A 15,434-nucleotide genomic window follows, 5' to 3' on the forward strand; every position below is an offset into this window, starting at 1 on the left:
TCCCAACAAAAGTTAAAAGAAAAAAAAAAATCAATGAATCATAGTAAGACTACCAACTCTACAATAAAAGAAACTAACAGTCATTGGTCACTATTATCTATCAGCATAAATGGACTCAACTCTCCAATGAAAGACACAGACTAACAGAATGGTTGTGGAAATGGGACCCAACATTCTGCTACATTCAAGAAACACATCTATGCAAAAAAGATAAACACTACCTCAAAATAAAGGACTGGAAAAATGTTTTTCAAGCAAATGGACCCAGAAAACAAGCTGGGGTAGTGCTTCTAATATCTAATAAAATAGACTTTCAACCAAAAACAATCAAAAAAGATGAGGAAGGGTACTTCCTTTTCATCAAAGGAAAATTCCAACAGGAGGACATCATAATATTGAACATCTATGCCCAAAATACAAGACCACCTACATTTGTAAATGAAACATTATTAAAGCTGAAATTACACATTGATCCCAACACCTTAATAATGGGACACTTCAATACTCCACTCTCACCAAGGGACAGGTCATCCAGTCAGAAGAAAAACAGGGGAACAAGGGCACTTACAGAGGCCTTAAATCAAATGGACCTAATAGATGTCTACAGAACTTTCCACCCAAAATCTAAAGAGTATACTTTCTTTTCAGCACCTCATGGAACCTTCTCCAAAATAGACCATATAGTTGGTCACAAAACAAACCTCAGCAGATACAAGAAGATTGAAATAACCCCTTGTAACCTGTCTGACCATCATGGTCTAAAGCTGGACCTCAACAACAGAAACAGCAAAAAGCCTGCACATACATGGAAACTGAACAACTTGCTACTCAATGACAGCTTGGTTAGGGAAGAAATAAAGAAATTAAACACTTCCTAGAATTCAATGAAAATGAAGGTACAACATACCCTAATTTATGGGACACAATGAAAGCAGTGCTCAGAGGAAAATTCATAGCACTAAGTGCCCTCAAGAAGAAATCTGTGACATCTCATACAAGCAACTTAATGGCCCAACAGAAAGCCCTAGAAAAAAAAAAAAAAGCAAATACACCCAAAAGTAGCCGACAGCTGGAAATACTCAAACTCAGGGCGAAAAATCAGAAACAAATAAAACTATTCAAAGAATCAATGAAACCAAGAGCTGGTTCTTTGCGAAAATCAATAAGATAGACAAACCTTTAGCCAAACTAACTAAAAGGCAGAGAAAAACTATCAGAAATGAAATGGGGGACATAACTACAGACACTGAGGAAATCCAAACTATCATTAGGTCATACTACAAAAGCCTATACGCCACAAAATTTGAAAATATAAAAGAAATGGACAATTCTCTTGATAGATTCCATCTACCAAAATTAAATCAAGATCAGGTAGAAAGATTGAATAGTCCTATAACCCCCAAGGAAATAGAATCAGTCATCAATAGTCTCCCTTCAAAAACAAGTCCTGGGCCAGATGGATTCAGTGCAGAATTCTAACAGACCTTCAAAGAAGAGGTAACTCCAGTTCTCTCCAAACTACTCCACAAAATAGAAACAGAATGGACATTACCAAACTCATTCTATGAAACCACAGTCACATTGATACCTAAACCACACAAAGACCCAACAAAAAAAGAGAACTTCAGACCTATCTCTCTTATGAACCTTGATGCAAAAATACTCAATAAAATACTTGCAGACTGAATCCAAGAACACGTCAAAGATATCATCCACCATGACCAAGTAGGCTTCATCCCAGGCATGCAAGGGTGGTTCCACAAATGGAAATACATCAATGTAATCCACCACATAAACAAACTGAAGGAGAAAAACCACATAATCATCTCCTTAGATGCCGAAAAAGCATTTGACAAAGTCTAACCCCCATTCATGTTTAAAGTCTTGGAGAGATCAGGGATACAAGGCACATACCTAAACATAGTGAAGGCAATATACAGCAAGCCTATAGCCAACATCAAACTCAATGGAGAGAAACTTAAATCAATCCCACTGAAATCAGGGACAAGGCAAGGTTGCCCACTCTCTCCATATCTCTTCAACATAGTACTTGAAGTCCTAGCTAAAGCAATATGACAACTAAAGGAGATCAAGGGGATACAAATCAGAAAGGAAGAGGTCAAAGTGTCACTACTTGCAGATGATATGATAGTATACATGAGTAACCCCAAAATTTCAACCAGAGAACTCCTTCAGCTGATAAACACCTTCAGCAAAGTGGCAGGATACAAAATCAACTCGAAAAAATCAGAAGCCCTCCTGTATACCAAAGACAAAAGTCTGAGAAAGAAATCAGGGAAACAACACCCTTCACGATAGCCATTAATAACACAAAGTACCATTAAAGAGATCGCAACCAGATCCATGAATATGACAGCCAAAATGAAGCCAAAGGGATTAAAACCCCCTCTGCCATGGCAATTTTTTTTTTTTTAGATGCAGTTTAGGCCAAACTCTTGTCTAGAGGTTTGTCTGCTTCCATTTCCTCTCTTTCCTGCCATGGCTACTGAGCTGAGGTAGCTGAGCCAGTATAAAGGAACCATGCTTGTTTACCCCTCATTTGAACTGCAGCAGCAGCCAGTTTTGTTATGGAAGTCTAAGGTCTGCCCACAGGAGGCTCTCTTTTGCTCCTGAGCCAGTTTAAGAATCACTCTTAAAGAGACAGTAATTGACCTGGGAGTTTTTAGGTTTCCAGTTTGGTCTGTATCACTGGGAGCTTATCCCCCCCCCCCAAATTATGATAAAGTGAGATTTAAAGGGTTTGGATACTTGGATTAGTTGGACGCCTTTTGTTGTATATGTTGATTAATATTTACTATTGATATATCTTCTGGTAATGCTGCTGTTAATCCTGAACAGCTGTATAATCAAATCACCACACAGAGACTGGGTTTATTTAGTTAACCTAGAACACAATGCTGGGTAATAGTTACTCCATCCTAAACCTCCAAGCCCTCATAGTTTCCTAACATTTAGATTTCCCAAATTATACTTGCTTTTAGTGATATCTTAGATCCAGTCCATCTTTCCAAATAGTTCCAAGATCTGTTCCAGCTCACTGTCCTCCCTCTCCTCTCACCCCTTCTCCTCCCACTCATTCCCTGTCCTCTAGCTCCTTCCCTCATTCCTATCCTCTGGCTCCTCCAAGCTCAACATTGTGTCTAGTTGCTTTATTTTGGCCTGTTCACACAAGAGTTGAGACAGGATGATTAGGATGAGTATCACAATGCAATATCGGGATTGAAACAAGAGAGTGGGGGGAGAAATCAGCATTTGAATGAACAAGGGTAAGGTGTATACATTTTAAAAGAAAATTATACCAACAACAGAGCTAAACAGAGAATTCTCTGTAGAGGAATATAGAATGACAGAGAAACACTTAAAGAGATGCTCAACATCCTTAGCCATCAGAGAGATGCAAATCAAAACGACCCTGAGATTTCACCTTACACCCATTAAAATGGCTAAAATAAAAAACTCAAATGACAACAAATGCTGGAGAGGTTGTGGAGAAAGGGGAATTCCCTCCATTGCTGGTGGGAATGTAAACTGGTATAACCACTTTGGAAATCAATCTGGTGCTTTCTCAGACAATTAGGAATATTGCTTCATCAAGACCCAGCTGTACCACTCCTAGGCATATACCCAAAGTTTGCTCAAGTACACATGGTTGACATTTGCTCAACCATGTTTGTAGCAGCTTTATTTGTAATAGCTAGAAACTGGAAACAACCCAGATGTCCATCAATGGAGGAATGGATACAGAAATTGTGGTATTTTACACAATGGAATACTACTCAGCAATCAAAAACGAGGAAATCATGAAACTTGGAGGCAAATGGTGGGATATAGAAAAGATCTCTCTGAGAGAGGTATCCCAGAAGGAGATAGACACACATGGTATATACTCACTTATATAGACATATAAGATATGATAAACATAATGAAATCTGTACATCTAAAGAAGATAAACAAGAAAGAAGACCCGGGTAAGATGATCAATCCTCACTAAGAAAGACAAATGGCATTGGACATAGGGGAAAAGAAATAATGGGACAGAAGCCTATCACAGAGGGCCTCTGAAAGACTCTACCTAGCAGTGTATCAAAGCAGATACTAAGACTGCTAACCAAACCTTCAGCAGAATGCAGGGAATCATATGAAAGAAGGGGGAATTCGTATGCCATGGAGAGGATAGTAGCTCCACAAGGACCAAATATATCTGGGCACAGGGGTCTTTTCTGAGACTGACACTCCACCAAGGACAATGTATGGATATAACCTAGAACCTCTACTCAGATGTAGCCCGTGGTAGCTCAGTAACCAATTGGTTTTTCCCTAGTAAGGGGAACAAGGACTATTTCTGACAGGAACTCAATGGCAGGCTCTTTGAACTCCCCACCCCCCAAGGGAGGAGCAGTTCTGCTAGGCCACAGAGGAGGTCTTTGCAGCCAGTCCTGAAGATACTTGATAAAACAGGGTCAGATGAAAGGGGCGGAGGTCCTCCCCAATCAGTGGACATGGAAAGGGGCAGGGAGGAGATGAGGGAAGGAGGGTTGAATGGGAGAGAATGAGGGAGGGAAGTACAGGTGGGATACAGAGTGAATAATAAAAATTTAAAACAAGATTAAAAAAATACAAAACAAAACCTGGGCCCAAGGAAGAAGAGGTGTGTGCCTGGGATTATCCCTAACCCTGAAGAGGCCTGTGCCCAAAGAAGAAGAGTTTTAGCAAGGGCCTATCCCTAACCCTGAAGTGGCCTATCCCTAACACTGTGGAGACCTGGGGCCAAAGAAGAAGAGGTGTGGACTTGGGCCAGTCCCTAACCCTGAAGAGACCTGGACCTAAGGAAGAAGAGATGTGGGCCTAGGCCAATCCCTGAACCTGAAGAGGCCTGGGGCAAAGAAGAAGAGGTGTGGAACTGAGCAAATCCCTAACTATGTTGAGACCTGGGCCCAAAGAAGGGATAGGTGCCTGTGCCTGTCCCTAAACCTGAGGAAGTCTGTGCCCAAAAGAGAAATATATGCCTGGGCCTATCCTATCCTTGAAGAAGTCTGGGAGAAAAAAAAGTGATGTAGGCCTAGGCCTATGACTGATCCTGAAGAGGCCTAGGGCGAAAGAAGAGGTATTGACCTGGGACTATCCCTAATACTGAAGACTCCTGGGTCAAAAGAAGAAGAGTTGTGGGCCTATCCCCAGCACTGAAGAGGCCTGGGCCTAAAACGTAGAGATGTTGGCATGGCCCTATCCCTAACACAGAATAGGGCTGGGTACAAAGAACAGATGTTGGCCTGGGTCTATCCCTAACATGGAATAGGCCTGGGTACAAAGAAGAGATGTGGGCCTGGGCCTATCCCTACAACGGAAGGGTCCTGAGCCTAAAGAAGAAGAAAGGTGCAGCATGTTAAAGACCTTAGTGAAAGCCATATACTCAGATGGGACCCTGGCCTGACCTCCAAACTCAACTTTCAGCCCTTGTTTCCAAGTGAGAAGAACTTCTGTGCCTCCATGGGGATTACCCAGCAATCATTTGGATCCCTTCACCAACTGTCACAAATACGACCTATGAACCCAGTGACAGTTCCTCACTGAACACCCACAGGTGACCGGTATCACACAGACCTAGCCATCTTCTGTGGACAAGAGCTCGGGTCTGACTCTCCAGAGACCTTGTCCCACACAATGAGGCTTCCAGGAAGCAGAGCCTGAAATGGCTCTCAATTAACAGGATGACAGTTATGAGGAAAGTTGCAGAGAGAGAGTGTGTGTCTGCAAACAGCCTAGGACAGAGCCAGGACGACTCAGTATGTCTCAGGGTAGACCCCCCCTCCACTCAGTTCCCTGGAAACCTTTAGGGCAAGCTATAACACAGAGCTCCTTGCTTCCCCTGGTCAGCTTCTGGTTACCATGTAGGGCAGGGATGTGGGGACCCCCAGGTATTGGAGACTGGTCTGATGCTAATTACTGTCCTAAGTAATTAGTCAGCCTGCCTAAGTCATTATTCCTGATGGGCTTATTAAACACCTATACCTGGGCATGGCAGAACGGGTTAGGTATGGCTTAGATTCCCTGCCTTGGAGACTCCCACATGGAATCACAGGAAGGACAGAGGGACAGGAAGAGAAGGAGGTGGAGGATGCCAGGATGGGTTACCCAGTGAGAGAATCCATTGCAGAGACTCCAGCAGGAGCAGAGGCAGGAAGCATGGAGGAAAGAGGCACACTGGCTTGCTCAGCTTGCTTTTTTCTACAACCCAGGGCCATTTCTCAGGGGTGGCACCACCCACAGTGTGCTGTGGCCTCCCACATCAATCATCAACTAAGAACATACTGCTTCAGGCATGTCTATAGGCATTGAGGCAATTTCTCAATTGAGGATGTTTCTCCCCAGATGACTCCAGGTTTTATTAACTATAAACCATGCCAAACTTGTTTAAAGTCCATTGGGAACTTTTGCTGTAAAAAAAATGATAAATGTTTGAAGAAATATACTTATATTTGAACATTATACAATATGTTACTTTTTTGAGCAAAAATGCAGTATTTTATTTCTTTTGCCTTTATTTTTATTACTTTTACATCATAATCAAAGCTTTCCTTTCCTCCTATCCTACAAGTACCTCCTTCTAACCTACCCTCTCACCCATCCTCCCATCCTCCCTTTTTCCTCAGAAAAGAGGAGGCTTCCCATGGCTATCAACCAGCCTTGGCATATCAAGTTGCAGTAGGACTATGGCATCCTCTCCTATTGTGGTTAAACAAAGCAACCCCTTTAGGCGAAAGGGATCCAAGGCAGGCAACAGTCAGAGACAGTCCCTCCTTATGCTGTTAGAAGTCCCACATGAAGACCCAGCTGCATAACTGTTCCATATGTGCAGAGGACCTAGGTCTGTCCCATGCATACTCTCTGCTTGGTGGTTCACTCTCTGTGAGCCCCTATGAGCCCAGGTTAGTTGATTCTGTAGGTTTTCTTGTAGTGTCCTTGAACTCTTTGGCTTCTTCAAGTCTTCCTCCTCCTCTTCCTAAGGATTCCCCAAGTTCAGTCTAATGTTTGACTGTGGGTCATTGCATCGGTTTCCATCAGTTGCTGAGTGAAGCCTCTTATAAAACAGATATGCTAGGTGCCTGTCTGTAAATATAGTCAAATATCATTAATAGTGCCAGAGGTGGGCGCTCTCTCGTAGCATCGGTCTCAAGCTTGGCCATTCCCTCAATTTCTGCTTCATATTTACCCGTGCACATCGAACAGGAACGACAAATCATGCACAGAAAGTTTTGTGGCTGGGTTCGAGCAGGAGCTGTGGCTTGAGTTCTTGATCTTAGCCATTCTGAAGGGTTTAACATGCAATCTCAGTTATTATATTTGCATTTTCCTGATGACTAAGGATATTGAACATTTCTTTAACTTCTTCTCAGCAATTAGTGATACCCCTGCTGAGAATTCTATGTTTAGATCTGTACTCCATTTTTAATTGGGTTATTTGGTGTGTCTATGTTTGGTTTCTTGAGTTCTTTATAGATATTTGATACCAGCCATCAATGCGATGTAGGGTTTACAATGTGTTTTTATTTCAAAACACCACATCTATAAATATGTAAAGGTTTTAGGTGTCAGTGAAAATACTTATAACATATATAGGCACATACTCAAGCCATTTATCCCTTTCCCTGTTTTTGTGTAGAAGAAGGTTAAGTTTAGTGGATTTGTTTCTAAGGGTACTGAAGATAGGCTTAAAGCAAAGTTGGATAATTAATGGAACAAGAATATAACTTTTAATGTGTCCTCATTACTTAATTAGATCAATATTTCTGCAATGTGTTTTGGTGAACACTAGTGCCTTGGAATGCACAGCACAGAAACATTCGTTAAGTGTAAAATAATGAATGCTAATTTGAGATTGAGCATCAGAAATGGAAGGTGCTCAAAAGTTCGACAGGAGAAAAGCTGGTTTAATTTGATTTAGCTCAGGCTTGCCTAAAATGTGAGTTTCCTCACATTGTGTAGGCATTTCTCTCTCTGAAATGGCAACAATGGTGTGCTTTAAACTGGCATATCAGTGAGAAGTGGAAAGTCATCTACTGAAGTCATGTCTGTCTCTTGACTGTCAGGACACAGGGAGGCATATGTGTTCACTGTGAGGAGCGTGGAGTCGAGAGACCTGCAATCCAACTCAGTAAGGTCACTGGGAGAGGAGGCATGAGATATGACCAGGAGGGTGAGGAAAGACATCGTGCTTCATAGGAGAAGCACAATAAAATCGTGCTTTTTTGAAGATGTAAGAAGAAAGCATTGCAGGCTAAGGAAATTTTGAAAAGCTCAGGATGAGGATTTTATTAAAATCACTGATTGGTCTTTGGTTTTAGGTTAGGATTTTGAAAATAAAAGTTCTAAGATTTAAAACATCTTCATGTCAAAAGGAAACCTCTGCTCCATTTCATCCAGTCATCAAGTCATCCCAGAAGGCAACATTTGTAATATTTCTGTTTTATGCGCAGGTTGACAGTGTTGAGGATTAAACTGAAGCCTCGTGCATGCCAGGTAAACACAACTGACTACATCTTCAGGTTGTACGTTTTCTAATTTAAAAGTTGAGCTTGGTTTGGGATGTGCATGTGGTGTATGTGCACAAGTGAGGGGGTTTACTGTGAATGCGCACACGTGTGGGGAGTTTGACAGGGGTATATTTGCACACATGTGGGAAGGTTCATTGTGCTGAGGTATATCCCTCTTATCCCTAAAATTCCCAATTCTTATTACCTGAATAGGTGCTGGATTTGGTCAAAAGGCCTTTTCTGCATCTAATGTGATGAGATGATCATGTGTTTTCCCTCTTTCAGTTTGCTTACATAGTGGATTCTATGTTTTGATTGTTGTTTATTGAGGTATCCTTAATCTCTGGGATACAGCCTACCTGATCATAGTGGATGATCATTTTATGCATTCTTTGAAGTAGTTGACAGTATGTTGAGTCTTTTCCATCTCTGTTCATAAGGGAAAGAGTTTTGTGATTGTCTTTTTTGTTGGATCTTTTGTAGTTTAGGTAAATGTATCCCTTGGCCTCATGAAAGGAATTGCACAATGTTCCTTCTGTTTCTATTTTCTGGGATATATTGAGGAGTGTTACCTTTATCAGTTTGAAAGGATAGTAGACTTCTGTGCCAAAGTAAACTTTTCTGAAATTTTCGTTATTGTTGTTGTTTAGAGACCTATTTTTCAATACAGGGTTTTCCTGCCTAGATTTGTTTTGCCCTGGAATTGATTTGTACACCAGCAGGGCTTTGAGCTCAGAGAGGTTGAGAGACATTTAGTAACTGTTTCTATTTCCTACCAGGTTACTGGTCTATTTCAGTTCCTTGACTTTCCTTTATTTTACTTTGTTAAGTGCTCTGTATCCAGAAAATTATTTTTCAAATATTCTCCAACATGGTGAAAGGTTTTAAAAGCATGTCTTAGGATTCTCTGGGTTTCCATGCTGTCTGTGGTTATGTGCCCATTCTCATCTCCAATTTTGTTAGTTTTGATCCTGTCTCTCACCATGTAGTGAAACTGGGTAATGGTTTGTCATTCTTATGATTTTCTCAAGTAACAAACTCATATACCCCAGGGATATATGTGAGATTATTATTCACCATCCATGAGTCTCAGAGACCATCTGGAAGAGGGGTGTAAAGATTTTAAGATCCAGTTGTCAGAGAGTTTAGAATAAAGCACTGTCTCCTGTATCTGCAGTACTGAACCCAGGAACTCACTCTGAGATCAAGGCAGTGACTATTCTAGCAGGGAAGAGAAAGGGTCTCACTGACCACACCCCAAAGTGAGAAGCTGTTGATAGTTTGGTGGCTTCTAGAGGAGGCTTCAGGATTACAGGATCCCATTGTGAACCCTGAGATTCTGACCTGTGAAAACCTTTTTTTCAGGTGTGGAGTGGCTCAGCCCTAGCACCCACCTTTAATCTAAGAACTTTCTGTTTATTGTAAACAGATGGCTGTAGTGTGGTTCAGCCCTGTCAAACACCTTTAATCCAAAACCTTTCTGTAAGCAGGATTAAAGAAAGTTAACTCGGGAGCAATTCACCTATAACAGCAATCCACCTGGAGATTAAAACTCTACTTTATTTGGGGTGTTTAGGCCTCTAGCTTTCTTGCACCAACCCCCCAACATTAAGTAGGAGAGAGAAACTGTTAGTGGGTAGAGGGTCACAGGCACCATTACTTCTCCTGGCTATTTAGGATCAAAGGGTTCTTTTAGGGCTCTCTACCTATCTCTGTCAATCACAGACAGAGCAGCAATCTCCTCCATGCTGCTGTGCCCTGGAGAGTTTCTCTCTGTCTGTCTGAACCATACCGGCACAGCATCTCTGGCCTCTGGTCTCTGCACACTGCTCCACACCACAGCCCAAGAATGACCACCACCACACATAGCACTTCTTCTCTTTCTCGGCCTCATATATATACTGAGTCCTAGACCATGCCCCTCTCTGTGCAGCAAGTGGAAGGCCCTTAGCAGCTGGCAAAGATCACACCCTGCAGGTGACAATTAACAGGTGTGGACAAACTATGGCCAACTAAAATCCCACTCTTGGAATGAAATTTAAAAGATAAAAAAAAAAAAGGAATTTACAAAGAAACCAAAACTTCCTTTGCAGTAACCAGCTGAAAGGGATTATCAGAAAGGCAGGACTTCTGAGTTCAAGGGTGTTTAAAGCACTATGGAGAAGGTGGTGGAAAAGAAGGTGCTTTCGGCTTTTTCTGGGGACATGAACTGAGTAGAAAGGCTTCTTCCTTCTGGGAAATTGATTAGTCAGGAAGGTCAGCCAGGTGCTTTCATAGGGCTAGTAGTCTTTCACCTCAACATCTGGCTCCTGAGACTTTAGGGGTAGAATCTAATGATTGGGACTCTTGTTTTAAAACAACAGCCCTCTGATGCTGCCCAAGTGTATTGCATTCAGGGTCTGCAAGCTGCTTTCCAGGAGTGGAGGCAGTGCCCTGTGACCCTCCCTGAACTTCTGCTCCTCTGCCTGCCAAGCCCTTCATCAGCATTCTCTAAAAGTTGGTGCTCATTTGATATCTACACTGGAGGGGTAGATAGCAGCCCATCCAACAAGGAAATCTTATCTCGGTGAATGTAAGAGTGGATGGGGGTTCCTGCCTACTTCACCCATTGCATTATTGGTTGTTTCTTAAGAAGGGCAAAGATAAAACCCAAAAAACAGATACATTGATCTGGATGATGAGTTCTGAGCATACAGATATTTATCTTACACAATGAGCCTCCTACACTTGTGAGCAACCATCTCAGCCTGTTCTTAAGTACTTCAAAGATTGAAAGGATCATTTAGAAACATAGGAAAAGAGCCGAATTAATCATTTCAGGATGATCATGTTAGCATATGAAACTTATATTTATATTATATACACAGTGCTAGGACATTTCCAAGAAAGAATGATATAAGACTACAAGTCTTCAGAAACATTAAGAGTAGCATGGAAATCGATGTATTAATTTGGACACGTCTAGGTAGGCCCTGCAAGGGCTTAAGGAATCTTTGGCAATTCTGTCAGTGAGCATGTCCACAAACATGGCTTCAGAGGGGGATTTCAGGGTTGTTCATTACACATCTGCACTGAAGTTGTGTCTGGGTCATCACATTGTTAATCCACAGATGACTTGATTTTTCTGGTCAGCTCAGGTTGAGGACCAAAGCAGGTGATGTCACATACCAGACACCAAATCTGGTTGTTCTGGCTACAATTTCCTCTGAGATTTTGCTGCTCACTAACACAGAGAAGATCGCTTGTCTTGGATCTCTTGAAAATAGCTGGACCCTGTAACATTCCTGGGTGGGGTCCACACACACAGCATTCCAAAGTTTGCCCAGATGGTTTTTCTGCTGTGGTCCAGACATGATGAAGAACTTGTATGCTGCTTGTGGTTCTAAACTGGAGCACAACTTCTGGGTTGGACGAAGAGAACACTTGAAGTTAAGCTGGACCGTTTGGACTCGGTAAACAAGGAGTTGGCAGGACCCATTTGATGTCACTTTAAGGCCTTTGTCATTGTCATTTTTTAGACATCCACCTCATGGTGCTAAAGTGTGTCCATCCTCTCTGGAGTGGTGTGTTACCTAAGTCAGAGTTGAGGTCAATTTGTTGTCCTTCATTTGTAGTGTTCCAGATAAGACCAGGACACACAGGGTTCCCTGGGTGCAGCCCACACACCCTTCTCCCACAGTGTGCCCATGCTCTGTGATGTTTATGTGTGCTCCAGATTACTTAGAAGCCATGCTGTTGTCTTGACACACTTGAGGTGAGAATGTTGTCTGAGTTGTTAGAATGGCAGGTACAGCCCACAAAACACACTGTACCAAAAAGAGATTCTAGGTGAGTAATGATTGGCCTTCATGGCCAGGGTCTGATGGCACTCATCAATGGTAGATTTCTGTTAACACTGCATGAAATTGGTCACTAATTAGGATGTGGCTGTTTTAAGAAAATCGATTGACATAAAGATAATGCCTCTCTTTACACCAGGTCAGGGTCAAGGTATTGTCCATTTCAACTGGTCATCAGAGGAGGTTGGTCCCTTTAAGGCCTGGCTCCTTGGTGGTGAAATGCATCCTGGGTAGGATAGAGAGGGTGCAGCCCACACACCCTTGTTGACAATATAGATCTAGGCTACTTGGGGTTCAAAGAGATGCCAGGTTTCCTTGAAAGTCACACATGTGTTCATAATCAGGTCATTATCAATGTCTGCTTCTTGGAGGATAAAATTATTCCAGGTGTCAGTTCATTGGAACAAGGCCAAGGATGAGCCCATGGTTCTTGAAATTTACAGAGAGGCCGAGAGCCATACCAATTCTGATTTTGGCCCAAGGCATTTCTAGGTTAGGGATAGGCCCAGGCCCTTGTCTCTTCTCTTTTGGGCCCAGGCCACTTCCTGGAAAGGGATAGGCCCAGGCCCACTTCTCTTTTCTTTTGGGCCCAGGCCTCTTCAGGGTTAGAAATAGGCAAAGGCCCTTGTCTCTTCTCATTTTGGCCCAGGCCTCTTCAGGGTTAAGGAAAGGCCAAGGCCCACTTCCCTTCTCCTTTGGGCCCAGGCCTCTTTAGGGTTAGGTATAGGCCCAGGCCCACTTCTCTTCTCCTTTTGGCCCAGGCCTCTTCAGGGTTAGGGAAATTCCCAGGCCCTTGTCTCTACTCTTTTGGGCCCAGGACTCTTCAGGGTTAGGGAAAGGCCCAGGCCCTTGTCTCTACACTTTTGGGCCCAGGCCTCTTTCAGTATAGGGATAGGCCCAGGCTCACTTCTCTTCTCTTTTGGGCCCAGGCCTCTTCAGGGTTAGGGATAGGCCCAGGCCGACTACTTTTCTCTTTTGGGCCCAGGCCTCTTAAGGGATATGGATAGACCCATGCCCACTTCTCTTCTCCTTTTGGCCCAGGCCTCTTCAGGGTTAGGGATAAGCCTGGGCCCACTTCTCTTCTCCTTTTGGCCCAGGCCTCTTCAGGGTTTGGGATATACCCAGGCCCACTTCTCTTCTCTTTTGGGCCCAGGCCTCTTCAGGGTTAAGGATAGGCCCAGGCCCACTTCTCTTCTCCTTTTGGCCCAGGCCTCTTCAGGGTTAAGGATAGGCCCAGGCCCTTGTCTCTTCTCTTTTGGGCCCAGGCCTCTTCAGGCTTAGGGATAGGCCCAGGCCCACTTTTCTTCTCCTTTTGTCCCAGGCCTCTTCAGGGTAATGATAGGCCCAGGCCCACTTTGATTCTCATTTGGGCCCAGGCCTCCTCAGGGTTAGGGATAGGCCCAGACCCACTTTTCTTCTTTAGGCCCAGGCCTCTTCAGCGTTAGGGATAGGCCCAGGTCCACATCTTTCCTTCTTAGCCCAGGCCCCATTAGTATTAGTGATAAAGCCAAGCCCACATCTCCTTTTGGTTGGGCCCTGTGTTTCTCAGCTTTGTGGATAATTTCATGCCCACATTTTTTTTTCTTTAAGTCTTCACTTCTTAAAGTCACAAAATTTTCTAGGCACACCCTTTTCTTAACTTTCCTAAATTGTGTCTTTCCTTAGAGGCACCCATGAAGCCCCTTTTATGTATATTTTTGCATACTGTCATCTTTTCAGCCAGAATACTTGTTTTTCCTAAGGATTGAGGTACTGCATCCTAGTGAGTCCTCATAGATGTAAACATACTTCACCTTCATATATAGTCTATATTTTGGGGAAAAAGAAAAGAAAGAGACATCAGATGATTGGAAGCTTTGTTTTCCTTGTATGTTATGTAACTATTCTTTTGTTTTAATCTGAAGTGTGAGATTTCTGTTGGGCTATCGTTTGTCCACACCTGTTAATTGTCATGTATGGGTCATGATCTTTGCCAGCTGGTAATAGTTTTCCTTATGGGGCACATACACTGGTGTGGTCTAAGACTCTGAGTATTAACAAGGCCAAAAAAGAGACAGTGTGACATTCATTATTGGCATGAGGTATGTGGCAATTTGGAAAGACCAGAGAGTTTCGCAGTTTGGAGCTAGACAGACAGAGAAATGCTTAGGGCACAAGGGCATGGAGAAGTCTGCTAGGTGTGTCTGCAGGTGACAAAGATTCATAGAGAGCCCTAAAATATCCCCTTGATCCTAACTATCAGGGAGAAGTAAAAGGGGTCTGGACCCCCTCTCCCAACTAACCTATTCTCTTCTTACATGGGATTGTGGGGTTGGTGGAAGGGAGGCCTAAGCACCCCAAATAAAGTAGAGTTTTGAAAAGACTGCTACAGGTGGCATTCTGCCACAGGTGTTCCCCAACATGGTTTAAGATAAAAAGGGCTAAGGAGTGACATTCAGAATGCCTTAAGAATGATGGGGAACTTGGTTTTAGGAGCTGTACATAGGAGATGGCAACTTCTGAAACAGTGTAAGTGAGCTTCCAAGATGTCACTAGAAGATTTATAGCAACAGCTGCTGCCAGGTTCTCTCCTGAAATCTTCCCAGGTGAAATTTTATGTTTTGCTCTGCTTTCTTCTTATATTCTGGGAGAAAATAAGGAGTCTAGGCCTCCTCTCCACACGAACCTTTTCTCTCTCTACTTAAGGTTTTGGGGTTGGTGGAAGTAAGGAAGAGGCCTAACAACCCAAATAAAGTAGAGTTTAAATAAAGAGCACTACAGGTGGCATTCCACTACATTTAGACCTGTGGCTGTGTATACAGGAAAACTCTAGGTGTCCTTTTCTGGTATCTCAAATGTTCTCAGAGCATCACAGACACTTACTACTGAGAGTCCAGATGAAACAAGTCATACATCCAATACTTAGGGGAGAGAATGTTGGGAAAGATCTTCTCATTCCTCATGTGACTGTACATGGGATGGTTGGGCCCGTGAGCACATGTATAAAGACTAATGATTCTAAGTTGTGCGACCCACGAGAGAGTCTCCACAAGGCAGCACCAAG

This window comes from Meriones unguiculatus, chromosome 3 (genome assembly GCF_030254825.1).
Source record: "Meriones unguiculatus strain TT.TT164.6M chromosome 3, Bangor_MerUng_6.1, whole genome shotgun sequence".
NCBI classification, from domain to species: Eukaryota; Metazoa; Chordata; class Mammalia; order Rodentia; family Muridae; genus Meriones; species Meriones unguiculatus.